Genomic DNA, 25,493 nt, shown 5'->3' on the forward strand with positions numbered 1-25,493 from the left:
AGGCATTACCCAAGGTTCTCCAGAGAAGCAGAACCAAAAATCCAGTATGTGTGTTCTGTACACATATGTATGCACACATATAGGTTTATTGTCAGGAATTTATTATAAAGAATGGACCCATATGATTACGGAGGCGGACAAGAACCAAGATCTGTAGGCTGAGTCAGTAAGCTTTAGACCCAGGAGACGCTGGTGGTATGGTTCCAATCCCAAAGCCAGCAGCTTGAGTGAGACCCAGGAAGAGCGGATATTTCAGTCTGAGTCTGAAGGCAAGAAAGAGCTGATGTTTCAGTTCAAAGGCAATCAGGAGGAATCCTCTGGTCCTCAGGGGCGGGCCAGGCCCTCAGCTGATTGGATGAAGCCCACCCACATCAGCCCACCCACAAGCTGCTTTACTCAGTCTACTGATCTGAATATTAACCTCATCCAAAAACACCTTCACATTCCCCATAATGTTTGACCAAAGGTCTGGGGATCCTGTAACCTAGACATTCAGAATTAACCGTCATGGGCCTGGCCTTTCTCGAGCCCACAATTATCTCCCTTCGGGAGGGAAGTTTTCAGAGCTAGTGCCCAATTTACTACATTCACATTTTCACATCTAGGTGATTGTGCAGGAAAGCTTCCAGGAGCCTGGGTCCTCAAGTGTCTAGGATAAGCGAGGCTTCCCTGCTACCTTTGCATTAGATACGTCACGTGCCCGAAGAATAAAGTTTTTTGTGTGCGTTAGTCCGCAAAGATTTGGGAGTTGCTTGTCACTGCAGCAAACTATGGCTTATCCTGACTAACACAACATCATTGTGTAACACGTGAGAGGCCAAGTCAGAAGCTGAATCAGAGCTAGAAGATGCAAATCTTTATGTGAGATGCTGAGAATTGTTGTTCCTAGAAGTGCAAGATGTGTAGCCCTGCAGTCAAAGCCACCCACGAGGTAAGTTACAGTCTTTACACCCGCTTCGACTCTCTACGTATCTTGGCTCACATTTTCTGCCCTTGTCATCTTTTCTTTCACGCAGAGTTACTTCTCCAATGGACACAAACCTGAAGAGTCTCATTGTTTTCAGTTGATCTGTGATGCCTTTAGAGAGCTGTATTTGGGATCATAGTTTTTTCACTGAGTTCCGATAGGAAGTAACAGACACGCCCGGGTGCCTGAATGCGCTGTGATGTAATCGGCCTCAGGGGCAGTTGGCGACGCATCTTGGCAAGCAGGCAGGTGAAAGCAATGGCTCGTGCCACGGAGTCAGAGCGCATGATGTTTTTTTTGCCCGGCATCAGACTGCATGCACCTGGGCTAAGTACATATCTGATTGATTATTCATATGGAGATCCCCTGCATCATAAACCCTCCCCTTTCAAAAGCAGTGAAAACAGTTACATGGATATATTTTCAAAGCACCCTTGAGAGAAGGGCATTGGAACCTTCTCACCTGTGTTCTGCATTCTCAGATGGGTCTACCAGGGATCTGCTGGGGCCCAGGTCTAGGTGATGGCATATTTGAGGCCTGAGGTTATGGTTGAATTTATCTGCTGGCTGAGCCAAATGTGTGGTAGAAGTCATCCAATCCTTCCTTTTGCCGGACTCCCGAGGGAAATCATGTAGTAAAACGTTCAAGATTTTTTTTTTTTTTACACGGGTGTCACTCTCTCAATATAAAATCACGACCACATGCCTGTTAATTGTTCTGAGTATTGGCAGTTTAAATGGAAGGTGGTTTTGAGCAAAAGCTACCTACTCCAAAATAATTAGTGGTCCAACAAGCCCTGGCCATGTGGAACAAAATCGGAGAGAATCTCAGGTCTCAAACTGCTACTTAAGTGCCTATGGGCTAAAAGTTGCAAAATTGAATGGGCGAGTAAGTATGGTCATTAAAATTTAAGTAGATGAAAATTGGATAATTGCATGCTGCTTTTTATCCTGACACACATTGTATTACAAGTTACTGTGTAGAACCATCTTCTGGGGAAATAAATAGATGAGATGATTAAACAAGTAACTATTTCTAAATCCTATCAGAGAGAGGAGAGCAATTGAGCCACATTCTTTTACTGCTCGTGTAATGCCCAACTCAGGGTCCGGCACGTGACAGGCACTCAATAAATATTTGTTGAGTCTATTAATGTATGAATGTAAACAAAAATCTTATCTTTCCATTAAAATTGAAGTGAGTACAATGGAGGAAATTATTTTAAAATGTAGCCCAGAATCAAACACAAATCATCTCAATTTAGCTCTTAATGAGCACGAAGAGTACATTGTTGCTATTAGTTTTCAAAATTTGTTTAACGATCATGAGATAGTTGGGAGTATTTGTAGTATGTTCCCTGGGTTGCGTTAATGGAAAAACAGTAATATTATTCTCCATTGCATTAATGCAATGGGCATTCTTTCTCCGAAGGGCTTGGGATATCAGTTTTTGGGGTGCGGTTTGGAATGCTACGGAAAATGTTCGGACTGTAAAATCCAAATCAGGATTTCCTTTTTGGCTTCAAGCTAAAGAAGGCAATTCAGCATTTAATATGTATGCCTCTCAAATCTTCCAGGGCCTGGGAATGCTGGCGATTGTTTACGTAGTGTGTGTAGTTCAATGCTCAATCAGTACTTTCGGACTGACAGACTGCCTGGTGAAATGACCCAAGGTAGTAGGTCCGTTCGATGTGATTGTCCACACAGTCTGCGGAAGGTGAGAAAACAAAAACTTCCCATGGCTGGTTGGGTAAAAGATGAGTAACAACAACCTTTAAAACCTTGAAATTCCATTGAAAGTTACTTCCTTGAAGAGGGAGGAAGACTTGTCAAGGGATTTTTTTTTTTTTTAAAAAAAGAGGATCTCTAGAAATGAATAGGTACATCAAGAGATGCTCGACATCTCTGATCATCAGAAACATGCAAATCAAAACTACAGCGAGGTATCACCTCACACCAGTCAGAGTGGCTAGTATCAATAAGGCAAGAAGTAACGAGTGTTGGTGAGGATGTGGAGAAAAGTGACCCCTGGTACGCTGTTGGTGGGAATGCAAACTGGTGCAGCCACTGTGGAAGACAGCATGGAGAGTCCTCAAAAAAACTAAAAACAGAGCTACCCTATGATCCAGTAATTCCACTTATGGGTATTTACCCAAAGAAAACAAAAACACTACTTGGGAAAGATATGTGAACCCCTGTGTTTATCGCAACCTTATTGACAGTAGCCAAGATTTGGAAGTAATCCAAATGTCCATCAGTAGATGAATGGTATATATACAATGTATGTGTCATATATACAATGTATATGCATGTGTGTGTGTGTGTGTATACATACACACACACACACACACACACACACACACATATATGCATACCATGAAATAAAATATTATTCAGCCATAAGATAGAATGAGATTTTGCTATTTTCACCAATACGGATGGAACTAGAAGGCATTATGTTAAGTGAAAGAAGTCAGACAGAGGAAGACAAATACCATATAAATTCACTTCTATGTGGAATTAAAAAAACCAAACAAGTAGGGGCGCCTGGGTGGCTCAGTCGCTTAAGCATCTGACTTTGGCTCAGGTCATGATCTCAGAGCTCATGGGTTCGAGCCTCGCATCGGGCTCTGGGCTGACAGCTCAGCGCCTGGAGCCCGCTTCGGATTCCGTGTCCCCCTCTCTCTCTGGCCCTCCCCAGGTCACGCTCTGTCTCTCTCTCAAAAATAAATAAGACTTAAAAAAATGCTTTAAAAAATAAAAAAAAACAGAACAATTAAACAAAGAAAAAGAAGGCAACAAATTAGTGGTTGCCAAGGGGAGGAAGGTGGGGGGGATGGGGGGAAAAGATAAAGGGCATTAAGAGTACACTGAGTAAGGCGTAGAATTATCGAATCATTATATTGTACCCCTGAAACTAGTATAAAACTCTATGTTTATTATACTTCAATTAAAAAAGGAAAGAAAGAAAGAAAGAAAGAAAGAAAGAAAGAGAAAGGAAGGAAGGAAGGAAGGAAGGGAAGAAGGAACCTCTAGTGTGACCAAAGAATTCAGCTAAAAAGTTAGAGAAGACCCAATGCCACTTACCATGGTTCTGGCTCTCCCTAGACAAATTTTTGCATCTTCAACCCTATGGAGGTCGATGCTACGGTGAGCTCTGCCAGGCTCCCATTTTTACCTTCCTGATGAGGAACCGCTAGCAGTCCTTTCCCTTGAACAAGCGTCCTACCGCCCCTCCAGGATTCGCGCGTTTGTGGGGCAAGGTGACAATTTCGCCGGGAGTAGAGCTCAGTCCTCTGGCCGATCTCGCTTTTGTCCTCTGTGCTCACGTGTCCCGTGAAGAAGCTTGTCATTATCTAGCGTCCTAACTATCGAGGGGTGGAGCTAAAGGGCATATTCTCTGATATGTTCCAAGTCACAGACGCTCTACTGGCTTTGGGATTAACTTTGTTTTCTGGCTTCTGCGTTTCCTGTTCAGCTTCTTGGCCAGGGCCAGCATGCTGGGGGGTGGTGTGTGTGGGGGGATTGGCTTATGTCCCTCTCCTGGTTGTGGCTTCCATCACACAACTGATTCGATGAACGAGTCAAGGCTCTGAAGCAGGAAGACCCGCCTGGTACAAAGAAAGCACCCACAGAGTCTAGCTCTCGTCACTACAAATGACCTCATACGTCAGAGAGTATCTTTTCCCTGCTTTCTCCCAAGATACTAAAACTAACTACAAGATGGGCCATTTTGCTAGCAGCTTAGAATACAGCACACTTAATATATTTCAAAGCATTTATGTTGTCACATCCTTGTTGCCCACAGCACTTCACAAAGGCAACCTTCTTCCATCCAAATTCTGCTTCAGATGTCTGCCATTACCAACGTCATTGTTAGGCACTCATAATAACTCTGGGTTACCAGGGAAAGTGTTCATCTAATTCATGATTTCATACCTAGCTACTATTTATTGATCACTTACTATATATTAGCACCCAAAGCTAATCTTCACAAGTTTTTAGATGACATCCCATTCTATTTTTTGTTGGGAGGTGGGGGGAAGGCAGCCAGGACCGGGTCCCAGGTGACAGGTGAGGTCGGCAAACCATCCTTTCCTTTGGTTGACTTATCTGTGGTCTCCTCACTTCATCTTTGTTTCCCACGATTTTGATTTTCAACTTAGGGTAAAAGCACCTTTCCATGTTGTTTTCCTCAGCAAGATGCACAGACAGCTTTGAGCACTCTTCTTAGGTTTGGAGGTTATTTCGTCGTTTTTACTCGTCCACCCAGCGTTTCCATCTGTTCTCTCCTTGGCCATTTGGATTGCTCCTCAGGGGCCGTTCTCCAAGCCGCCCACCCCAAAGCTGTGCCATCAACCAGCCCAGTGCATCTTTCCTGGGAGAGCTCCCAACTCTCCTTAAGATCTCAGCTTGGTATCTCCTCCTTATGGAAACATACTCTAAACCCTGACACTAAACTGGGGCCCTAGATGAAACACTCTAAGACCATTCCTTGCTTTCTCTTTAAGGGGTTGATTAGGACTAGAGGCTTTGTGAGCACCAGTATATTCCAGAGCATTTCCCCACCCCGCTGGAGGCTGAGAGAGTCGGGGCGGGGGTGGGAGGTAGCCGCAACTGGTTTGTCTGAGGCTCGAGGGACAGTCATCAGCAGCTGGGTGAGACGTCTCTGGGGGAGTGGGGAGTGGGACAGCCATTGTCGGAGCAACTACTCCAAAAGGATCAGGAGAGCCGGAACTGGAAAGGGTGGGAAGGGAGGGGAATAGCATTGGAGCCGCAAGGACAGCAGAGTCATGGTGACAGTAGTGGGCGGATTCCATTGCGCTTCGACTCTATGTCTCAGACTGCCGCTTTCCGATTGTTTCCACACATTCCCGTGTTATGGTTTACAGTCCCCATTTGACAGAGGTGGACACTGAGGCGAAAGTGGCAGAACGAGGATTGAAAACCAGTATAGTTACTTGACAGACTGGACTCCATAGCTGCCCTACCTGCCTCGAGACCCGGGCACATGGGTGTGAGCCGTCGGCATTCAGATGGGAGCCAGAGCCCAGGGAGAAGGTGAAATCTATGGGAATGTAGATTGGGAAGACGAAAGGACCAAGACTGATTCCTGAGGAACTTGACATTCAGAGGTGGGGTGAAGGAGGCGCTAGGAAGTGAAGCCACCGAGAAGCGGGGGACAAGAGGAAAACCCGGAGAGATGGACGTAAAGAAGCCGAGAGAAAAGAAGACGTCCGATGGAGCGATGCCACACGTGTGTCCACAGATCAGTAAGCCGAATGCCAAGAAGTGTCGGTCAGCTTTAGGGACACGAAAGTTCCGGGCGACCCTATGCATCCGGTATTTTCAAACTTCACCATACCGAGATACTTGCCAACATTTACCTTGAGACTTTTATTCTCTAGATTTAGAGTTTTAGAGCATGTCCAATTCAAAAATGGTAATTACTTAACATACACTGGTATTCTCTGTTTTCATTTTATCATGCATCCCACTTATAAGATGAAATATACTTATGCACTTAAATAAGATTTTCCTCTGACTAAATTGCCAATCTCCTGAGAAAAATCTGATAAACTAAATTTTAATTAATCTCTGTTACACTCTTCTCATCTTTCCTCAAATGAATTAACTTTTTCCCATAGCAACTTAATACCTAGTTCACTTAAACACTAAGTTTTACTTTAGGCCTTTACTTGTTTCTTACATTTGCTCTGCATTAATTTTTTTTTCCCCCAAAGGTCACATTTTAAACATAGGTGCTTTTTTTTTTCCTGAAGATATGGGTGATGTTCTACTTTTCTCTAGTTTTTACATTTAATTAATTCATTGAGGAAATATTTATTAAGCACCTTCTGTGTGCTGGGTCCTGGAGCACAAAAATTAAGAAGACACAGTTCTTGCCATTGATGCTAACAACCAAGTAAAGATGACTTGAGTGGGTAGTTGTAATACCATGGCTGAAACAGGGACACTGGGTCTTAGAGAAGTTTCTAACCCAACTGGAGAAGCTGATGAGGGTAATGTCTTTGCTTTCCTTCCTTCCTTCCTTCCTTCCTTCCTTCCTTCCTTCCTTCCTCCTTTCTTTCTTTCTTTCTTTCTTTCTTTCTTTCTTTCTTTCTCTTTCTCTTCTTTCTTTCTTTCTTTCTTTCTTTCTTTCTTTCTCTTTCTTTCCTTCTTCCTTTCTCTTTCTTCCTCTTTCTTTCTTTTTTTCTTTTTTTCTTTCTTTCTTTCTTTCTCTCTTTTGTCTTGACCCAGTTTTGACATTCTGGCCAGAGGCTGGTCCCTCTTCTTGAGTAGTTAAGTAAGCCCATAACTCAACCACTTCTCTTGTTGGCCTCTCACCCTCCAGGGCCACTACATACCCACCCATGCCTCCCTGGGGCCAGGATCCAGACGACTAGGGATAGCCCTCATACCAAGTTAGCCAATGAACAGGCAGCCTTGAAACCTGAGTTGTTGTTATGCATAACAACATATACATAACTGCCCCCTATAGCTCCTGTTTGCTGTTCCCTCATCCCTGGGAGCAAACTCCTGTGTGGCTCTGCCTTCTCGGGTTTGGAGCTATAACTAACAAAGAATTCTGCCTTTCATCTCTTCAAGTGTCATTTAAATCTTATAAGACATCTTACCAAATCTTAAATCTTGTTTAGGCATCAGACGGGTGAAGAGGCAAGGGCTAGTAGAGAAGACAGTCCAAGGCAAGAGGAGAGTATGAACAAAGTTGTGATGAGAATTTGGGGTGGGGCTGCCTTTGCGAGGCAGCTACAAGCATCATCGGGACATTGGAAGTCATGAAGACTATTTATGCAAGAGGGGTGCAAACCGAAGTAGGAAGTCTGGGGACAATGACAATCTGAAAGTTAGGAAGAGAAGTGGAATCCAGGGAGGTGACAGCAGAAGGACATCTTGAGAGGTGTGAGATGGCAGTGTGGTTGGATAGCATGGAACGAAGGAGTTTCTAAAGTGGACAGTGATTTACAGTATCAAATGCGGGAAGTAGCCCAGAAAGGTCAATGTTAGGAAGTGTCTGTAGAATTTGGTTGTCAGGAGGCAGTGTGTGGTCTTAAGAAGAGCAGGTTCAGAGTGTGGTTACTGCACAAGTCAGTTTGCTAGGGGGTAAAGCATGGGTGGGAGGTGCAAGACCCCAGTCAGTGAGGGAGGACAAGTCTAGGGAGGGCTTGCAGTAAAGACAAGAGGAGAGAGTGACAGGACTATTTGTTACACGTAGATGGAAGCTCGTGACAGTGCATGTCTCTTTCTCCCACCTCTCTTTCTTGTCCTTCCTTCTTTCCTTTCCTTCCATTCCTTCTTTCCTTCCCTCCTTTCCTTCCTCCTTCCCCCCTTCCTCCCTTCCTCCCTTCCTTCCATTCCTTCTTCCTCCCTCCCTTCTTCCTTCCTGCCTTCCTTCCTCCCTTCCCTTCCACCCTGTCCCTCCCTCCCTCCCTCCCTCTCTCTCTTGAGAGGTTTGAGAGGAATTGCCAAAAGGAGGGCTGAAGGTAGAGGAATTGACTCGGAACCAGAACTGCAGAGGCCTCTCTACCTCACGAAATGCTTGTGTGTGTGTGTGTGTGTGTGTGTGTGTGTACAGTGAAATCTCATTCTTTTCAGATTCCATATTCATGAATTCACCTACTTGTTACAATTGCTTTGTAACCCCCAAATCAACTCATGGTGACTTTGCAGTCATTTGAGGACGTGTGTGGAGTGGTGAAAAGTTAGAGCCACCCAAGGTGCATGATCCCCACTGAGGGGGAACGAAGTCACACGATGCCTCCCTGTTTCAGCCCTCATACTGTCAGCAAGAGTCCTTTCCACAGTCTTACTTAGTGACACTTTTACTGCATACGTGTGCCTTTTGTTTGTCATTTTGCTGTTTAAAATGACCCCTGGGTATAGTGCTGAAGTGCTGGGTAAACTTTTACACACAAAAGCTGGGGTGAACCTTAGATGGACTTCATCCAGGCATGAGTTCTAGTGTTGTTGGCTATGAATTCAAGGATAATGACCATACCAAATATGTATATGTGTGTATATATATATATATATATATATATATATATATGAAGGTGACTGGAAACAAAGCATATGTAAAACAAGGTTGTGGGTTGGCCAGTTGATGACAATGTGACCAGAGGCTCACAGGAACCTAACCCCGTATTGCCCCTAGGAGCAATGATTCAGTATTTGCTGGTTCAATGTTTGCAGAAACTTTGTAGAATACAACTGGGGCAAATAATGAGAACTGACTGCCTACGTGCACACCCACATGAGTATATAGGAGCTGTGTATATTGCATTCTTTAATGATGTATTCAGTGGCTGGTTTAATCATCATACCACACCTTTGTGGTAGGTCCTTCTATTTTCCTCACTAGATAAATGAGGATTTGGAGACCGAAAGGTTATGAGTTACCCAATGTCAAAGTGCTGTAAGTAGCAGGACTGGGATGTGAGGGTAGGCAGTGTGGTTCTAGGGTCTGTGCGCTGAGGAGCAGAAAGAAGTATATCTAAGGAGGGTGTGGAACAAAAAGGAAGAGAGAACATGGTTCATGACTGAGGGCTGGACAGCAAGCAATGCCTTTGGTGGGATATGGGATGGCGATGGGAGGCAAAATCACAGGGTCGGGTTTTAGAGACATCCCAGAAGGATGGATTTTTCCATGAAATGTGATTCTAAGGCAGAATTTCTGAGTCAGTTAAAAGCGCAGGTGGTTGGTAGTGAATTGTTCACTATACCTGTGCTGAGTTTTCACAGATTTCCACGACCACTCCTCTGTGAAACATCGTTTCCCAATTTTCTCCTATTGTTGTGTTTCACTAGGTCATCAGATTCAGTTTCAACCTGGGTCCTTAGGGAAAATGAGCGGCGCGTATCATCTCTGGACACTCCATTTACTTATTTATCCATTCACTCGTTTGTTCATTAGACATTCATTGAGTAACTGCTGTGTGCCAGACTTTCTTCTCCATGTTAAGGAAAACAGAATGAGAAGACATAAAGGCACTCAGAACCTTGGCAGAGAGATGGGAAAATAAGAATAGCACAGCTTTGGAAAGCACTGACGTAGTTGTAAGAACAAGCTATTAGAAGAACGCACATGGGGGACTTGATGGAGGGTCAAATGTAAGGAAGCCAGTCAAGCGAGCACAAGCTTCTGAGTTTAAGAGATTCATGCTTGACCAATGCTACTGACCTGCTGCATATATTCTGGCAATCCTATTCTGATGTGATAACCTCTTACATGTGGGGGTAGTAGGATAGAGCATGCCCGGTGAGCATATGCAAGACAGAGTTTGTCGACGTTTTTTAGGTCACCAGCTAGAAGCTGAGGAAGACTTGATCTTTTTCCATAGGAAGAATGAGCATATTGTAATCACAAAAATTTGGATATAAAATAAAGGAATCACGGACCTTCTAAAATGCATTCATGAATTTTGCTTTGAATGGTAAAGTTATATGGCACATTCCGTCTCTTGTGGGACCAGTATAGACTTCATCGAGCCCAAGGACTAATGCTTTTCATCAAGCCCAAGACTTGATGTTTCAGGGAGGAATGACGTAGAGGGGAGTTCAGGCCGAGATAGCCGTCAATTAGCCCTACCCACCTTCGGTCACTTTGGTGACTGGTCTTGGAATTATTGGCGTTCTAATTGAAGAATCTTTCTGAGTAATGGGAAGGAGAGCTTGGGGGACCCAAATAACTTGTAAGAAGGTACAAATACAGCCTCTGTTGACAGAATAACATAGACTAGCTCATTTTTATCAGAAGGATTCAGCATATGATTGCTAAGGTAGTGGCTGCTACTGTGGTTGGGTTGGAAGTGGAACCCTTTTTCCTAGGAAGGATGAAACGGTAAGATTTCGAGAAACATCACCTCAACTTTATGTTAATCTATTGACAAGATACAGTCAAAGTTCTTTAAGGAAACCATATCTACAGGCAAAATATTCTATACTTTTTTGAAAATGACTTTATGTTGCAGATGGTAGGGAAGAATAAATTAACTAAAATATCTTTAATGTTCTTTCTATCACTGTGACTAGTAAAATATATTTCAAGCCTTGAATAAAAGAGTTGGTGTGAACATGGCCCATCACATGTAACCAATAAGTGTTTCAAAGCTCCGTGTCAAGGACTTTTTCTGATTGTAAAAGGCATTTCTTAAATACTGAGCATTCACTAACCCCACCTGCCTCCATAAGTGTCACTCTAAATCTTCTTCCATCTTTTTAGAAGACTACAGCTGTTATCTAGAATTTATAACCGACAGTGATTATATTTACTAAGTAGTTGTGAAAATCAGTTTGAGATTAGGAAACTGGGAAGATTATAGAAATTCAGTATGAGACCAAGTTATTAACTGCACCGAGGTCAGTAACGAAGGAAATATTGGGTGCAAACAAGTTTATCACAATCAAATTCGATGTGTGTCTTTTACGTAAATTTGATATTTTCCCCAACCTATTTACTCTGGTGAGTAGCATCTTCAGACTCAAGTAGACATTTGAATCTGAGACCATGTCTTTACTTAAGAAAGGAAAGTCATCGTCAGGAAGAAGCTTTGTCTTTGCAAGTAGAATAATTGACTGAACAGGCATAATGTGATTCACTTTTAAAGTATATTCCTTGATATGATACTGCAGTAGTAATAGTAACGATCTTTCTTATTTTATGCTCCACTAGGGCATATGTGGCCAATTGTATCGCCAGTGTAAGTCTGGATTGCTTTCTATTACTTTCCATTGATAATTTTTAATAACTGAAGACATTTGGAGCTGGAAGACAGTCAGCGGTGCTTGCAACAAAGCAGGGGCAATTAACATGGGTGAGGGTTTTAAACTCTGCTTTGGTCTGTGCACATCGGGAGAGGCAGAGTCAGCCATTAAAAATATTAAACCATTTGGGTCTGGGGTTAAGGTCTGTGAACTGTTTAATGTCATAATTGCCTGCTGCCTCAATCATCAAACTGAATGAACTTCTAAGTTGAAATGTCATAAACGTTCAGCATAAAGATTTATATAACCCAGGTATCCGACCTACCGCCAGGCCATGCCTGCGGCAGGAAGTGTCTGTTATGTCTTACTCAACCTTTGGGGAAAAAAAAATAAATAAATCCGGAAATGTGCTTGTTCTGGCAATGGTCAAAACAGTAAGGACCAATTCTGTTATCTGTGTGGTGTGTTCAGAATCCCTGAGAAACATATCCATTCCCTATAAAAAAATAATTTAGATCCAAATTCTTTTCATGGATAGGTGTGTGTGTATTGGAACAAATGAAAATGCTTAGTGTCATGTTTTTCCGCTGTGTGTTTTGCTAAAATGTGAAAGAAACATTTCTAGCTAAAGCAAATTTTCTTTTTGCAAGAAGTACATGATTTTGTGATTCTCAGTTTATATGGTGCTCCTCCCTTTTATAAAAGCCCTGAAATTTCATCATGAACGTATGATAAAATGCATGCTACAGGTCAAGCACTGTTTTGTAGTCTGATGTCATTTGGAATTTCTCCTTTCTATACAATATAGGATCGTTTTAAAGTCAGTGATTCATACAACTCATAAGAATGGGCATGCTCGCCTATTGTAAAAATTTGAAACCAACCAGCATCACAGGCACTGTGACCAGAGTTCTCCTGTGAAGTCCTGACGAATTTAATATGAGACCAACCTATGAATCGCACTCACCCAAATTATCAACACTGTGTACATTAAACTCTTAACAAATCAACAATAAAAACCAAAAATAAATTAAAGCGGGCCAAGACCCCAAGGAGCCCTTGACAAAAGAAACAATATGAGCGGTCGATGAGGCACTGACAAAAAGGAGGAACTGCAAGAGGGTGTTCCTGCCCACGAGATTTGCTAGGTTGGGGGGGGGGGAGTTGGCCAGGTGGACAAATGATCATTGCGCTATGTGCAGAGTAGGGACTTGTAGCAGATGCAGCGGAAGCTCATGAGGTAGCACTTCAGCCAAACGGGGTGAGAGGTGGAAGATAGGGAAGATTATAGGTTTTAGTAGAAGAGCCCGAGTAGTCTAGAAGGGGTGAGTCAGGCAAAGAAGGAAAGGAAGAAGAAGAACTACTCGGGACGGAACACCAAACGCCAAAGTATAGATGTATGAAAGGGGATGGCAGACGGGAGGCACTCGTGGCTTCTAGAGGGAACAATAAGAGGGCAGAAGTGGCAGGCCGGTGACCACGTAGAAAGGCAGGGACCACACACTTGAAAGTGCCAAGTACAAGACCACAGTAGAACATTTGGTCTTCACCCTGCAAGCTATAAAAATCCAAGAAAGGTTTTAAATGCCATGAGCAAATTTAGTTTTTGGAGCACCCCTCCTTTCAGCAGTACTGAAAATTGCCTGGGCACAGGTAAGACGGAAGACAAGGTGGCTAGGTGACTATTTAAATAACAAATACAGAGTTACCTCCTTTGGTGATCCAGATCTCGATAGCCGGAGGTTTCCACCAAACGTGTGCGTGCATTTTCTTTAGATGTTTATTTTCCTGCCTGGAAGTTTTGCAGTCTATGATAAAAGTGCTGAATACCCTCCTCTACAATGCTGCCGAGGAGAGCTCAGGCAGATGATGACAACATTATTTTGCCAAAAGATTGTCACATTTAAAACAATATTTCATCACGGAGAAACTGCCTTCTAGAAGAGACCATTAGAGGCCAGGGCTCCAGGCGGCCTGCACGCCGCCTGCTCCTTCTTAGCAATTGCAATCTAGCATACCTCAGTCAGCCTTTAATAAAGAGACTCTCAAACCCAGTGAGGCTGGAAAATAAAAACAATCCGTAGCCTTTCTCTGACAGGATTCAAGATGGTCTCTCAAGAGCTCGTGGCAAGGTAGCTTACCTTAAAAGTGCAAACCGAGTAGAGATACCCCATGTACATGACAAAGGCTGCATAAGTTACAGTTGGCTCTATTAGTCAGGGTCTTTCAGGAAAACAGCTCGTGCCTGGGTGCTTTATTATAGGAGTTCAATACAAAAGCAAATTACGCAGGCATTGGAAGTTCTGAAAACAGGGGTAAGTGAACCAATCCAGAGGTTAACAACTGCAGGGAATGGCTACCACCCCAAAGATTTGGAGAAGCCAAGGGAAGAGGTATGTGCCAGGTCCCAGGAGTGGGTCCTTGGAGGACAAATGTGCAGTATGCTTTGTGGGAACAGGCTTCTGGGAGGGGTAAAGCCATTGCTGGAGAAACCCATGAAAACCGAGACAGGGTAGAAATACTATGGCTTTGCTTTCCCTCTACCTTCTCCCTAATATCCTGCTACTGCTTCCACTAACTTCAGCTTAGTGCTGAAACTAACCGGAAGCCAGGGGGCAAGGACTTCTGGGACATGCAGTTTTTAGTAGCCCACTGTGCTACAGAGCAGAAGGAGGGGACAGTTACCCAAGGGCAGAGAGACAAATAAATGACCCAGTATTAAGTAGTCTTTGCAGTTGCCCTTGACTCATCTTTCCAAAGGTCAACAAAGGGTAGGCAATTTTCCTGCTTCCAATGAGAAGCCTGCTAAGATGTTTGCTTCCAATGAGAAGACAGTAAAAATGTTTCATAGTGAGATCAGGTTTCAGAAGTTTCCCACGCCAGTCTTATAACATGATTCAAACTTATAAATACAGTTCAAACAATTCATACTTAGTTTATTTAACAGGAAGTATGGTTCTGCTTTCCTACGCATAGTAGGTGCACAATAAAGTTGCTGAAAGAATAATTTAAACATGATCAGGACACAGAGGTCCATTTAGCCACTTTCTAAAATTTGAAAGCAAATTAGGGAGCTCAGTTCTTAAAATTCCTTTCATTAAAAACAGAAATGACCTTATTACTGAGGGATAGATTTAATCTTTGAAGAGGGAGTGCTTAGCAAGGATTTTATGGAAGCAGGAATCCAGGTACATCTACAAAGAGGTAACATCAACTCTGAGGTATACTATGATGATTAATGCACAATTGCAAAATTTGGAGAAAATAAGTGATTCAAATAATGATAATGAAAAAAGGAGCAAAGAAAGTGACCATTAGGACCCTCCTACCACTGCCATATTCAGTGCATTATTCTGCAGTCTCCTCTCTGTTGTGCATCGTGAGAACAGACTATTTCACTCAGAGGCTCATAGATTACTGGGTCCAGGGCACTGTGCTAAGCTCTGTCTTCCACCTGATTTTATTTCCCTTTGTGTTTATCCTCTCCCCAAATTTGGACTTGCCTACATATTATCTTTTTGATATAACATTCAAGTACATGTATGGCATTCTTATTTCGACTGTGACATTGTGCTGAGACTATGAACCAAAAAACAAACAAATCATCATCACCATCACCACCACCACGACCATCATCATCATCATGACAACAACAACAAAACCCCATAAACTCAAAGCATGATTTTTAATCTCAGGAAACTGATAGATTTGATATCATCTTATAGTTTTTTTCTAATAATTTTTTCATTTGATGAGCATGTTAGATCAACAAATAATAGCTTTCCTTAAACAGTTACTGTACATGAGGCACTGTGTTAAGCATTTGACACACTGTGCTTTATTACTATTACTATTCTTATTATTTCATCAATGCTATTAAGTATCCTATATTATCATCATTTGACAGAAGATGCAGTAAAAACAGAGTGAGATAATGCTGGCCTGTAGGTGGTTGAATCAGGATCAAAACTCCAGGAACAAAAGAGGGAAAATAAGGTGTAGCATTCTCATGGCCAGTCAGCATGGGCACTCTGATCTATATTGCACTGGTCTACTGAATGCCAGGCACTGTGCCAAGCACTGGAATATCAACATAGCCAGAAATGGCTCCAGAAGTTCAAGAGTTGTAGTATAATTTATGAGACTGTGTACAAAATGTATCGTATGGTGCTACAGATGCTGAGAGATGGGAGATGATGAAAGATGCCTAAGGAAAAGTAAAGGAAAGTATGGTTAGCTTAATTCTACGTCGACAGTGGGAGAGACCTGGGGCAAGTGACCCTATAGCTGAGTCATGGAGCTCCCTGGGTAGGTGATAGAAGACGATGAGGGAGAGAACATGAAAAGAGCATGAGTAAAGGGGCGCCTGGGGAGCTCAGCCGGTTAAGCGTCCGACTTCAGCTCTGGTCATGATCTCACGGCTCACGGGTTCGAGCCCCGCGTCGGGCTCTGTGCTGACCGCTCGGAGCCTGGGGCCTACTTCACCTTCTGTGTCTCCTTCTCTCTCTGCCCCTCTCCCACTCGCACTCAGTCTCTTCTCTCTCTCGAAACCAAATACACGCCAAAAACTTTAAAAAAAAAGAGAGAGAGTGTTAATAAAGAAGAGGTGGGAAGCAGAGTAGTACTTTAAGAATATAGATCAGTCAACACACCTGAATATTGGGAGCCAAAGAAAACAGAGCAGAAATAGATACCAAGGAGATGATGGGACCCATGATCATGTCACTAAGACGTGTGGCCTTTGACCTGACAGTAATGAGACAGCATCAAAGCATTCTAAGCAGCTCTCGTTTGCAGAAAGGCCACCGAGATCAGGAAGAAGATGGCCGGGACACATAGCAACAGTTGATTGGGTGATACAGTGAGGCTGTGAAGTGGGTCGGCCTAGAAAAGGGACTACGGACTAGGCAATGGACTGCCTAGAGAAGATGCTTGCAAAGGAGAAACCTTAGCACTGTAAACCTACTGTACCTGGGAGCTAAGATGAAAAGGAGGAAATAAGGGAAACAGACAAAACAAAACAAAAAACCCTACCTGACTTAATTAATGAAAGGGATTTTAGAACCGTTTTTTTTTCTTTAAGTTGTTTCTAATGTTTATTTAGTTTTGAGAGAGAAAGAGAGTGAGTAGGGAAGGGGCAGAGAGAGGGAGACACAGAATCGGAAGCGGGCTCCAGGTTCTGACCTGTGAGCACAGACCCCAAAGCGGGGCTTGAACTCATGAACTGTGAGATCGTGGCCCGAGCCGAAGTCGGATGCTTAACCGACTGAGCCACTCAGGCTCCCAAGTACCATTCTTAAAAATAAGAAAATAAGTGGGTGCCTGGGTGGTTCGATTGATTTACCATCCGACTTTGGCTCAGGTCATGATCTCACGGTCCATGGTTTCAGGCCCCACATAGAGCTCCACACTGATGTGGCAGAGCCTGCTTGGGGTTCTCTCTCTCCCTGTCTCTGTCCCTCCCCTGCTTGTGTGTGTGCTCTCTCTCTCTCTCTCAAAATAGTAAATAAACTTGAAATAAATAAAAATAAGAAAATAGGAAAAAAATTGGTTTGGGAAATGCGTTTTTTGCTTGTCCTCCTGTATTTTCTTCCTTTGCAATATTTCTCCCTTTATTCGTTAAACTTGTATCTCATTTTACATTTTCTTGTGTCCCTCAAGGTCAGACTGTGAGAAGGTGGTGGTTTATGTTATGTTTTAAAATTAGCATGGCAAGAATCTTTATCCAAAAATAGATCCAAACATGAGAAAATTCTTACCAACTTGCAGAGAACCAAATGTTCCCGAATTAGTTTAAATATTGTTTTGTTTTAGTTCTGATATTAACAGAATGAATTGGACAGATTTAAAAGAATAAAAAGGTAGAGTCAGAGTCTTCGGGTAAGTAAGTACGGGGTGATCTGTATAAAGGTACAGATAGGCAACAGGACTCTGGCTTGGATGTCTAGGTGATATTATTTAAGCTTAACCATTTAGGAAAAACAGTAATTTGGGGGTAAGGATGAGGTTCTTATGCTGAATTTGTATTAATTTCTTTTTTTTTAAGTTTGTTTATATATTTTGTAAGAGACAGAGACAGAGATAGCGAGTGAGAGAGAGATCATGAGGGGAGGAGGGGCAGAGAGAGAGAGGGAGAGAGAGAATCCCAAGTAGGTTCTGCACTGTCAGCGCAGAGCCTGATGCAGGGCTCAGTCTCATGAACTGTGAAATCATGACCTGAGCCGAGATCGAGAGTCGGACGCTTGAACGACTGAGCCCCCCAGGTGCCCGTGTATGTGAATTTCCACTAGGCAGGTTAGGTACCGGGTTCCTCAGTGCGGGAGCAAGATGTGAATGAGAGCCACAATTATGGGTGACATCATCACATCTATAGTCATGGCAGCCATTGTAACAGCCAGAAGATTATAAGGAGTGAAGTTGGAAGGAGAACAGAGGTAGAACCGTGCAGATTACACGGCAGGGAGTCAGGCAGGGAAAGAGGAAGGAGCGGATCATATCGGGAAGGGAGGTCAGAGAAACAGGAGAACCAAAAGAGCTTAGTTCGTGTAAGCTGAGAGAGGATAAACAAACTGAAGAAGGAAGAGGTCAACGTCCAGAGGCCCATGACGTTGAAGGAAGACATTGTGTTTGGGTGCTACGTAAGGGATCACTGCAGACTTCTGACACGACGAATGCACCGGGTTGCTGGGGATGGGATGTCAACTGCAGTGAGTACTAAGGAAGTTCATGAAGTCTGTATATGTGGAAAAGTGTTGCCTCTGGGAAAGCTTGCTTAAACCTCAAGCGGAGTGAGGTGCAGGGCAGTTCCCACTCTTCCTGAGTACAGAGATTGCTATCGCTGTTGGGGGCAGTGGTAAAGAAGTAGAAGTGTCCAGTGCACTGGGCCGTGGAATTCATGCAATGAGGCTGGGGGCCGAGGATGGGGCGAAGAACCACATCAAAGCTCAGATAGCGAAGCTGATTGTAAATCATTCCATACACCACCCCACCGAGATGCCCAAATATTTCAGTCTGTCCTAATAGTTCCAATACCCAAACCGCCAAATAGCCCAGGGACGTAACGGCAATCTGAGGCCACGTACAAATGAGATTAGCCTCTGTGCCACTCTATTCCTGCTCCTATTTACTGACCCCACGTCTCTCCAGTAACACCAAATCCCTCTAATATCAGCCAAGTAGGTTCCATCTGGGAATGTTTAGATGTTTTAGTGATAGCCTTAGGCTGAGATAGATGGTAATATCTACCGAAATGAGATTCACTGTCACAGGAAATTCCAACGGCCCTGCTTTCACGGGCCCCACAGTTTCAAGCTGGAACAAGTATGTGATAACTATGCGAACAAATTAGGCACATCACCCCGATAATATATAGATAGTCAAGATCATATTGGTTGTTGTCCAACCTGAACCTCCACCTTTAGGCATGCTGCTTGGAGGGACCCTCTGGTGAATCACGGTTCATGGTCTACTGATCTGCTATTAATACAATTTCTGCTGCCCTTTGAGCTCTTAGCTCCACATGTGTAATTCCTCCAAGAAATTCAGTACGTTATCTGAAAGGTCTCTCAATGCCACTGCATCAATGCAAACCAGACTACTCGGAGATGAACAAAGGGAATTTAACTTTCATAAGTAGGTTTTAAAAATGCATTTACTTTGACTGCACTGAAAGAATCTAAAAAAAGATGAAAAGCATCTTTAGCATGCCAAAAACATCTGGTTTCATATTTTCAGACCAAAAGGAAATTGCATGAAGACTAAAATCTTATGTTTTGATTTATATTATTATTGGAGGGCTGAGAAGCTGCCAGTCACCAAGTAAAATTTTATGATGATAAATAAATAAGGAAAACAATCTGACAAAACATGTTGTGGAACAAAGCTGCATTTCAAGTTTAATTAACTGATAACAATGTTTATGATGGAAGAACCGTGCCACCAATTATACAGTTAGTAAATGTATGCTCCCAATGAGAAGACAAGCCCGTAAAACCATAGAAAGGGCTCTTCCCCGACATAACACTTCAGCTTATCCAAGCAAAGTTTTGCTTCGTGTAGTAAATCGTGCATCAATTAAGACCCTCGCTGAACACATGCATAAGTTGATCCCTTCGAGGTGGTACCTCTAAGCGGCTCATTTTAAATCAAACTACAGCAGGAGCGATGCTTTCTTAATAAGCTGAGTGATGGTGTCTCCCGCGAGTGACAGGCACTGGTTGAGCAGAAATACTGCAGTCAGGAAAGAACAGGGAGCGAAAAAAGCAAAAAAGCACAAAAGAATGTTTTCATCTTTTTTAGCACTATGCTTTTTTCCCTCCCCTCCCCTCCCCCACCCCCCCAAAAAAAGAAACCTCAGACAAAATTCTGACAAAGTGTTCCCGCAAGAAGGCTTCAGAGAGCCTGCCATCAGCAGTGGGCTGCAGGTAGAAACTTTCCTTAATGGTGCATGGGAGAACGCAGTCTCTTTGCTGTTCTGACTCTTGCATTTAAAAGCATCGCCTTCTCGGTTGTTGCAATTCAAAGAATGAGGATCAGAGCCATTGTTTGTTCTCAGCGTAAACTGTTTGCTTTCAGTTTGCCATTGACTCTAGCTCATGCCATGTTTTAACATTTATTGTATTTTTAAAGGGGGGGACTTTTCTTAGCAGAGCTCAGAAGTTGATTTCCTCGCGCTACTGGAAGAGATAAGCCTAGGCTGATAGGGAGGTAGGAGATTTGCTGTCCAGTCTTCCTCAGCCTTTGGAATGCTGGACTATTACCAGATTTAGGAAATATTTAACTCCCTTGATTCCTGGCCCATTAACCATTCCGCTCACACCCCTCCTAGAATCCTTTCAACAGCAATAACTGTCACTAGGCTTCTGGTGTCTCTGACAGTGAGCACCCACACGCAAATAACATCAGTTAGCACATTAAGCAATGCATTCCAAATATTAGGTGGTTTCCCAATGGAGGCCTAATGGAATTTAAAATACATATATATCTGATATTAAGGGGTCTAGTGTTCAATCAAATGCTTTTGTTGGTAAAACTCAGTATTCTGTAGTCAGACAAAAGGCCCCCAGAATGCAGAACAGTTGTGGAAAATTCCTGGAACTTTGAGCTTAGATACAGTTGCCATCAAAAACATTCTGAAGTGCATTTGTTGATTCAGGAGGAAGCACAAAGCATTTGGAATTTTGGTTTTCCTAGAATCCGTTCAAATTTGTGCACGGCAATTTCCTGTGTGATTTCTACTTTCTTTCCCCCGGTTGTGTTGTCTCATGAGTTAATTTCATGCGCTTTCGCTCTTCTTATTAAAATTACTAGCATTCGATGCCATTGTTTGGTCAGCTGATTTTTTTTTGTTTGTTTGTTTCTCTCTTTCAGCCGCATGTGGTAATCACTACCCCTTCCATTAATGAAATGAACTTTTCCATATGCGGTAGGCTGTGTTGGTTCATTTCGTGTCTGTCTGCGTGCATATATGTGCGTGGAAAAGTTAACATCCTGCCTTCAACACTGTTGGGAATTACTACTGGCATGTTTTGACTCATTATCTTGAATCTTAATCAGCTGATGAAAAAAAATTAGTTTCATCGGCTGATGAAGGGCTCAGGGTAATGAGTCAAAACATCCTGAGAGGGCTTCTCGGCAGCCAGATATGTGACTTGAGCACCTCACCTGACAAAGCTGTCTCTCAGTGCTGTCCAACAAATGATTTATCCAGTCTCTATATTTACCCGATGGAACAGCCACAGTGTGGCACTACAAGGGATTGGCAGACCATGAGCTCTATCATCTCCTGGGAGGATGAGTTGAACTGGAATTATTTCCTTTTTATTGCAGTAAATACACACTGCATACAACGTACCACTTGAACCGTTTTTCCATGTACAGTTTGGTGGCCGTGCGACCATCCCCACTGTCTAGCTCCAGGAATTTTCCGTCTTTCCACGTTGAAATTCTATCCCGCTAGACAATAAGCCCTCATTTTCCCCCGTCCCCTGGCCCCTGGCAACCACTTTCTGCTTCTTATTATTCCAAGTACCAAGTATTTCTAAGTGAAATCATGCACTGTTTGTCTGTTTGTATCTGGTTTCTTTCACTTGCCACAATGTCCTCAAGGTTCATCCATGTTAGAGCACACGTCAGGATTTCCTTAAAAAGGCTAAATAGTATTCCATTCTACGTATACACCACAGTTTGCTTATCTCTTCATCCATCGATGTCCACATGAGAAACTTCCAGCTTTTGGCTGTCGTGAACTCGTACGTACAAGCATCTGAGACCCTGCTTTCAACTCTTTTAAGAATTGTTATTAGAATTGTTAATAGAAATTCTAGAATTTCTATTCCATTCTTTTAGAAATTTTTTAAAGAACTGTGTCATTCTGCTTTTTTTTAAGGTTTATTTTTGAGAGAGAGAGCGAACGAGCATGAGCGGGGGAGGGCCAGAGAGAGGCAGGCACAGAATCCGAAGCGGGCTCCAGGTTCTGAGCTGTCAGCACAGAGCCCGACACGGGGCTTGAACTCACGGACTGCGAGATCATGACCTGAGCCGAAGTCTGTTGCTTAACCGACTGAGCCCCCCAGGCGCCTCTGTGTCATTCTACTTTTCAACCAATGGTAGTGACCCAAACTGGAGACTATCTGAGGGTGTGTGGAAGTCGCAGGGCCTTCCAAGCGTCTGGGGCTCACAGACTTCCCATTAAGGAGAAAATGTAAGCCGGGCCACAAACCTGTAACATGTGATGGCTCCTTGCCGTTTGTAATCAGAGAATTTGGCAACGAGAAACTAACAGGTAACTTTTGGTTTTCAAGAAAAATAAAAAAGGGAAACTGTCTTCACAAAAATAGAAGCCAAAGTTGAAAACAGTATGGTATTCCTAAAAGAGTCCGTAATCGACCATGTACAGGTGTTCAAAGAGGATATAATGAAAAGTATAATCGAAGGGTATTTCTTTCAAAACATTTTTTTAGTGTTTATTTATTTTTGAGAGAGTGCAAGCAGGGGAGGGGCAGACAGAGAGGGGGACAGGGGATCCGAAGAGGGCTCTGTGCTGGCAGCCCTGCGGGGCTCGAACTCACCAACCGTGAGATCATGACCTGAGCCACCCAGGTGCCCCTGTGAGGGTATTTCTTTAGCATGCAGCTCAGTTAAAGCAGAGCCTGAACTGTTGCCCCAATACTGCGTTTGTTCGCTATCGTTTGTGACTGTCACCACTTCCTCCCTTTCCTCTTGTTTCTTTCCCACATTGGCACTTTATTTAGGTCAAATCTCCTTGGTTCAGTCTCACAACCAGAAATGCGCTCAAAGGAAAGATGAAATACACAAGAACCCTGGGGGACTTCACTTACACAGGAGGGGAGTCTCAAAAATAAACACTGGAAGAAAATAAAAGCAGTTGTCAGTCTGAAGTAAAAAAGGTATCAGCACGGTCTTAGAAAATCTGAAATGGTAGAACATAAGGCTGATGATTGGGGGAATGGCCTTCTATAATTTGTTTCAGTTATAAATACTACTTCTTGAATTGTCTACGACCAAGTGACATATGGCACGGCAGGCAGAGATATCTTTGAACCTGAGGGACTTTCAGGAACGCCAGCCTGCTCGTTCCACAGCCGAGAAACCAGAGACCTTGTGGTCACCTAGCTGTTCGCCCCGGAACTGGAGACAGGAGGCAGTGAGGATTTTTAAAGAACAAATCGATTGCTTTTCAATCTTCGTAGGTGACCAGAGATGATTTCTTGCAGGCTTTTCTCGTACGTTGTCCTTCATGTTCTCGCTTAAACAGATCCGCAAAAAAGCTTTGACTTTTCCTCTGCTTCTATAACGGTTTCCAGGTGAGATGCGGAGTCGACATCTAGGTCTTTCAGAATCCCACTTATTGCAGACTTATCCATTTTTCAACTCTCCCTAAGTGACTTTTCTGTCTCCCCCCCTGCATCTCTGTGACCCTTTGTTTTATATCATTGAATTAATATCTCGCTCAAATTTTTAAGCCCTGCCGCTCATCCTTCTGGGGGGATCATGGTGATCCTTATAGCACCTGACAAATGTCGGAGTGCTTAGTGGGCATTTGATGAACCGGAAGAGATATTGTAAAAAGAAGGAAATGAGAAAGGCGTTCAGAGTCATTACTATCCTCAATTCTCTCATGTGGCATGAGGAAAATAAAAATCCTTCCCCCGGGTTATTTGGATGTATCACTAAATCAGATTTTGCGGAGAAAAAAAAAAATCAGGTTTTTTTTTTTTTATGTTTTTATCTTATTTTTGAGAGAGAGACAGAGTGTGTGCTAGAGAGGGGCAGAGAGAGAAGGAGGCAGAATCGGAAGCAGGCTCCAGGTTCCGAGCTGTCAGCACAGAGCCCGATGCGGGGCTCAAACTCAGTAACTGCAAGATCATGACCTGAGCCGAAGTCGGACGCCCAACCGACTGAGCCACCCAGGTGCCTCCCCCAAAATCAGTTTTTAAAACAAGAGTTATAAACTCTATTTTCCCCACGTGTTTATGCCACTTAAATTCTTTGCAAGTATGATGGCATGTCTATCCTTCTAGAACATAAATGACTTTAGCACCTCCTTCAAGTCTTAAATGTGACCTTCTTGATGAGGCCTTCCCTGAGCACCTGCCAAAAAATACAACAACAGTTTCTTAACCTCCTCTGCCCTGACTCCACACCATTATTCCTCTCTCTGTACACTGCACAGAACCTTATGAACTTCTGCATGGTTCCCTTGTTTGTTTATTAATTTAATTTAATTTAATTTAATTATTATATATGTATATATATAGGTATATATATGTATATATAGGTATATACACATATATATATATACATATATATATATATATACACACACACACATATATATATATTTTTTTTTTTTTTTTTTTTTTTTTGGTTTCATGTTGCTGCCCATGAATTGAAAAGTAAATGAAGGTGACATTTTGTTTCCTCTTTCTTTGCTGCTATATCCCATCATACCTGTTCAATAGCTATGATTAAGTGAGTGAATGACTATCTTTTAAATCCATTCTCACACTAACCATGCCTGATTTTTTTCTGTATAAAATTTTCGAAACAAATCCTCTCTCCACGTCCAAAACATTTTCGCTCTCAGACTGGTGAAACTACCTTCTGCTTAGCTACTCTAAGTCCTTTCTCAAGATATTTCTATATCAAAGGTACTGTCTTTTTTGATGCTTGTAAAAAACCAAGTTAGTTCCTCTCTCCGATCTTTCATTGATACTTAGATTGTTAATAAATGAAATTTAAATGGCTTTTTTTGTGCTTTTAGGTTCTCTTTCCCCCTAAGACTCCACTTATTATGCTTTGTTTATTCATTTATTTATTTTTTTTTTGAGTTTATTTATTTATTTTGGGACAGACAGAGACGGCAAAAGTGTGGCAGGGGCAGAGAGTGAAGGAGAGAGAGACTCCAAAGCAGGCCTGGCACCAGCAGCCCAGAGCCGGATGCAGGGCTCGAACTTCCAAACTGCGAGATCATGACCTGAGCCGAAACAGAGTACAGAGGCTTAACCGACTGAGCCACCCAGGCCCCCCACCACTTTTTACGCCTTAGACTGTTTCTCAATATTCCGGGCAGAGAGTCGTCCTACGTGTACTGTCCTCCCTTTCCACTCACTCTTTCTGCTTCCCTATGTCATGTCCTACCGTTTCAAATACCTTCTCCCTAACTTTCCCACCAAACTTCGCCTCTCCCTTCCCTCCCGACAGCCAGAGGGCCACTTCACCTGAGCGATTCCAGTCCAAATTACCTGACTGTATTCGCCTCACCCATTCCAGATATGAC

This window comes from Panthera pardus, unplaced genomic scaffold, assembly GCF_024362965.1.
Source record: "Panthera pardus isolate Hobbes unplaced genomic scaffold, ASM2436296v1 HiC_scaffold_25, whole genome shotgun sequence".
Classification (NCBI taxonomy): domain Eukaryota; kingdom Metazoa; phylum Chordata; class Mammalia; order Carnivora; family Felidae; genus Panthera; species Panthera pardus.